Here is a 6,000-nt window from a genome sequence, read left to right on the forward strand (position 1 = left end):
TTTGTCTATAAGAAATATAGTTTAGATTCATAGACACAAATAAGTTAGGAAGGGAAAGTATGAAAAATCTATACCGTGCAAAAGGTAATCAAATGTGAGCTGAAATTGTTATAGGTTATTTTATGTTAACATAAGATGGAATAGTCTTTGAGATGTAAATTACTAGAGACCAAAAAGATACTTCATAATGATGAACGAGTCAATTAATCAAGATATGATAATTATAGATTTATATGCAGCTAATAGAGCCCCAGAATTCATGAACACATGTATAATACTGACACAGAAGAAAGAATACACAGACATCTTCAACACTAGTAGCTGGAGACTTTAATATTCCACTTTCAATAATGGATAGAGAGCTTACCAGAAGTTCAACAAGAAAACAAGAGGCTTAATACTATAAACCAACTATACCTAACAGATAACTAATATAGCTCTTCAACAACAGCAAACTGTAAATTCTTCTCAACCTCACGGAAAACATTCTTTAGGTTTAATCATATATGAAGACATAAAATAAGACTCAATAAATTTAAAAGTATTGATCCTACAAAGTATGTTCTCTGACCATAGTGTAACAAAATTGGAAATTATAATAGGAAGAAATTTGGGAACTTTACAAATGTGTGGAAATTATATAACATACTCTTAAATAACCAGGGGTCCAAGAGGAAATCATGGGGAAAACTAGAAAATATTTTGAGAGGAATGAAAATGAAAACACCACATACTGCAACCTGTAGAATGCATCTAAATCAGTGATTAGTGGGAAATTTATACCTGCATATACCTATATTAAAAAAAAAGAAAGGCTTCAAATAATTTAACCTTCCCCCTTAAGGCATTTGAAAAAGAAGGGCAAACTAAAACCAAAGTAAACAGAGGAAGGAAATAACAATGATTAGATCAGAAACAAATGAAGTAGAAAAAAGAATAGAGAATAGAAAAACAATCAAACCAAAAGGGGGTTCTTTGAAAAAAAAAAAAAAAAAAAACACTGAAATGACAAACCTTTAGCTAGATTGACCAGGAAAAAAAAATGGAGAGAAGACTCAAACAGCTAAAATCAGGAATAAAAGTGGGGACATTATTATGAACCTTACAAAAATAAAAAAAAAATCATAAGGGGATCCTATGAACAGTTGTATGCCAGCAGTTTATAAAATTTAGATGAAATGAACAAACTCTAAGTAAGATACAAACTAATGACTCAAGTTAAATAGATAATCTGAATATATAAATAACAAGAGATTGGATTAATAAAAAAAAACTTGCCACAAAGAAAAACTCATGCCAAGATGGCTTCATTTTGAAGTGAATTTCATCAAACATTTGGGATAGAATTAACACCATTCTTTCTCAAACTCTTCCAGAAAATAGGAGAGGAGGGAACACATTCTATAAGACCAGTATTGCCCTAATATCAAGACTAGACAATGATACCATTAGAAAACTATAACCAACATCTCTTATGTAAAGACACAAAAATCCTCAAAAAAATATTACTAACCTGAATAAAATATAAAAATAATTATATACTGAGAGCAAGTGGGGTTTATCTCAGGAATGCAAGTTTGGTTTAATATATGAAAATGAATCAAGGTACTACAGCAAAGTGAGGGAAGAAGGGACATAGGGCTTAGTAAGGATAGCTGCGGTTACATTTTTCCTGGTCTGCCATCTACTGCATAGCCATACATTTAAATATAGCCACTGTTTCAGTTCTCATGATATGTGATTTTAATAATACCTATTTCCTTCAGGCTGCAGAGTACTTGCTACAATATATGTTTGCAAGATCACAGAACATTCTGCTCTCCACTGACCTGAGAATACTATGTGTGAAGAAAATTTGAAGAAATCTGTTTTCCTAGGAAAGATTTCCATTATCAAGTGGCCAATAGAACTCCAGATTTCCAAAAAAAGGCCATTGGATAGGCTTCAAAATCTGTGTTTTTTAGACTTCTACATCAGACAAGTTGGACAAGAACTTTTAACCTCCATTTGGCCTCCAACTCTACATCTTAGTCTGCTTGAAAATATATCAAGTCCAATTGTTCTTATGTGTTCATTTATAGTATAGTCGAGAGGCTGACTTACTATCTTAACCTTCTCTGGTGCCCTCAGCCAAGGAAGTTATTTCCTTGGGGATAAGCAATCTAAATGAAACCCCATGTTGTTTTTACAGCCTTTAGTGCCCATTTTGTGATACCCAAGGGTTGGGAGGAGGAATGCTTTATTACATAATTTATAGACCAAGAATGCAGTTTATGCCACATAGGCATAAACTTCAGGGAAAAGAGACATTTGGGTGAAGATGTGTTGTTCACAGATGCATTCTCTCAAATAGTTATTTCTAAGGCAAATCTTTAAAAAACAGAGATAATTAATTCCCGAGAGAGCAAAGCCTTAGGTAGAAAGCCTTGATGCTCCCAGTATCATCTCTAAACATGATGACTCAAAAGGAAGTTGTTTTCTTATTTTAAGGGCAGAATAAGAGAGTTGTATAAAGTGATAGAAATATGTGTGTTTTTTTTCTATAGCCATAGAGCTAGGTGCTGAAGATCAGAAGATTCTCAGTAGCTAAGGACTTTGAATTCCATGTTCGAGATAACAATTTCTTTTCCTTTGACTTGAATATCTAAAGCGTTGGAGCTTTGAAAATGCCATTGTCCTGTTGGTGGGGACTTGAGAAATATACATGTACATGGCATGATGTTTGAACAGGTACGCATAATGGTTATTTCTTTTTCCTGAATACATTGGGCATTCTCCTTAACAACAGAGGCAACCAGGTAAGTTAACTAGAATTGCTGTTTTTTAATCCAGTTTCTTACATTTCCATTTTCCCTCAAGGGGTTTTGAAACTAAAATCGTTGAAATATTGCTTTCTGATATTTTATGGGTGACCACTTTAAGATATTGTAAGATATTTTGCAGAAATATTTGTTCTCTTCACTCTATATGGAAATATCCATAATAGATCAGGAATAATTTTACATTTTATGGATTCCTGAGTCAATTTCTAGGCTTTTGAATGTGGAGACAGTGCAGTAGAGCAGCAAATTGGAACTGGATGGTCACTGAAGGGTTTCCTTCAGCGTTAGGGCATATAGTGTGGGTAGCTTGGATAGCCAGAGACTGGCTTATGTGTGGTCACTCATTTCATTGAAATAGTACTCTGATTTTCATAATTTCTAGGGATGAAAGAGGGGGAAAAAATCTCTTCTAATGATAGGAGCAGATATGAAAGGCAACTGAAAAGAAACAAAGAGAAATTTGAGGTGAAGCCAAGACAGGCTGTATGACTTTTACCATCATTAAGACAGGTCAGCATAGAAGAGAGGAGAAAGGACAATGTTTGGATTCTGTTTCTTAAAGGAAATCTTAAGCCCTAAAACTGAGAACCTTGAGGAGGGTGCATTAATATATAAGATCTGCAAGAAGGAATGTACCTCCTGCACAGTTGGGAAACTACACTAAATCCCAGGCTCGGAAGCACTTGTTATTCTGACTCTTAACTTTTCTTGGATTTCATTCTAACTTAGGTAAGACCTTATTTCTGCTATAATGGATGTAGTCCCAACAGTATGATGGCATTTTTTGTATCCTTAACTCACAGTTAGCTCCCCCCATCCTTCCCCATTTTTTTAGAGATTCAAGGCAGGCATTGCTAAAGATAAGAGATGAAAGTTAATTCTCTTTGGTACCTTAGGGTGATTTTTTTTCTTGTAAACATTCATTTCAAGGGAAGCAAGATGTGATGGTAGAAAAAAAAATCACTGCATTGGGCACTAGAAGACTTTTTCCTGTGGTCTGATCTAAACAGTTAGCTGTGTTTTCTTGGACTTTATCTCTCTGCAACTTAGTGTCCTCATCTTTAAAGAGCATATATGTTTTCATTGCAAGGAACTAGAGCATTTTTACTGTACAACAATTTTAGCATTCAATGGACCCTTGAAATCATTAGAATCTGACTCTACATTTCATAGTTTAGTGAAATAAATGCCATGGATTTTATATGGTCTCCGGTGGTGGCTTTAGTTACCAACCCACTTGTCCAAACTCTGACATTGGCTGATTCTCAGAAGTAAACTGGATCTGTATTGGAGAGGCACTTAGTGCTGATGAGCTAGAAGCAGACATCCTGGGTTTAAAAGCAGTCTCCCCCTCCCCTTTTTTTTAAATCATTATCACTTTCGGCAAGTCATTTACCTTCTCTCTCTTTTTTTTCAAGATTTTATTTATTTATTTGACAGACAAGATCTGCCTGCTGAGCAGAGAGCCTGATGTGGGGGCTTGACCCCAGAACACTGAGACCATGACTTGAGCCGAAGGCAGAGGCTCTAACCCACTGAGCCACCCGGGCACCCCCATTTACCTTCTCTTGACCAGAGTTTCATTTTATTTTATATATATATATATATATATATATATATATATATATATATATACACATACTGTTATCTTCATAACTGGAACTGTTATGAAAATTAAGTGAAATAATGCATGTGAAGTATTTAGTATGGTGCCTAGCACATGACTACCTCTCATTAAAAATGAACTATTATTGTAGGGACTACATGTTGTGAAAATAAATCTCCACATGCTATTAATAATGGAGTAAAACAGAGCTGTAATAAAAGTTTCCATTTCAAAATGTTTGAGTATGTGAATTTAAACAAGTAACAAAGATTTCTGTGCTTAGAAGAAATTTGTCTGAAATAAGAAATAAGTCGTTATTTTTTTAAAAATAGATTTTATTTATTTATTTGACAGACAAAGATCACAAGTAGGCAGAGAGGCAGGCAGAGAGGCAGGCAGAGAGAGAGGAGGGGAAGCAGGCTCCCCACTGAGCAGAGACCCCCAAGGTGGACGTGGGGCTCGATCCCAGGACCCTAAAATCATGACCTGAGCCGAGGCAGAGGCTTAACCCACTGAGTCACCCAGGCACCCCCGTAAGTCCTTACTTTTAATTGCAGTCTGAGGATTCTTTTATGGAAGACCAGGTTCATTCTGTTTGATCAACACTATTCTCCATTTCTCACTTATCCAAAAATATGAGTATTAGAGGGTTTGAGTAGTAATAGGTACATTATTGGTCTTTGGACTAGGACAAGAAAAGAAACTGATCCTGTGCTTGAGTCTGTCAATTAATAGAGGGCATCAAACACATTAATTTGGACATAAGACCAAGTTTTGTTTGTATGTTTGTTTCTATATGGGGTAGATGAAAATTATAAAAGACAAGCATTTAAAAATATACTCAAATTACTTCAAGATTTTCAAGAAACAAGTAAGTGAAATAATAATAATGAATGAGTCAAATTTGGGGTTTTCTGTCTGATTTTGATCATAAAACCCAACTTTTGGCCTGGACCTTCAGGAAGCTATAAAAACGTATTAGTTAGTTGTTGGTTCTCCCAAAGGTCTTCTCCTTTAGAGAAGAGTTGGCAATTAGAAGTGCACTCAATTTTCTTCTCAAGGGTTCTCATCCCTGGAAGGATTATCTCATGCATTGGGCTTCCAGAAGGGAGACCACTGTCTTGGGGCTTGGACTCTTAAACTACCTTTTCAGTAAAGCACTTATGGGATCATCTGGAAGAGGTGTTCTTTCCATGTACCTCATTATGTAACTTGCCCATATGTAAGAGGAACAGTTTATCTTAACCTTCTCTGCCTTTATGATTTAAGAATACATTGAGATACAGAGAATAAAGCAATCTGAGGTCCAGGAAAAAGTGAGCATTAACAATGGCAAAACTTAGCTTTAAATACTATATTGAAGTTTAATTCTATGTCCACTAAGAGAAGTTTTGACCTACCTATTCCTAGAAAGTTTTGGAAAGGGAAGGAATCATCTGAGATTGTCAGACTACTGTTAAAAGTCAGAGTTTTGTACTGTTTGATGATTTTATGGTTCCTTATTTCTTTCCTTTTTGTTTTTTAGAAGTAAAGCATTCCTTCCTGAAGTTTTTTATCCCCCACAGTACATAG

Source organism: Mustela erminea, chromosome 9 (assembly GCF_009829155.1).
Source record: "Mustela erminea isolate mMusErm1 chromosome 9, mMusErm1.Pri, whole genome shotgun sequence".
NCBI classification, from domain to species: Eukaryota; Metazoa; Chordata; class Mammalia; order Carnivora; family Mustelidae; genus Mustela; species Mustela erminea.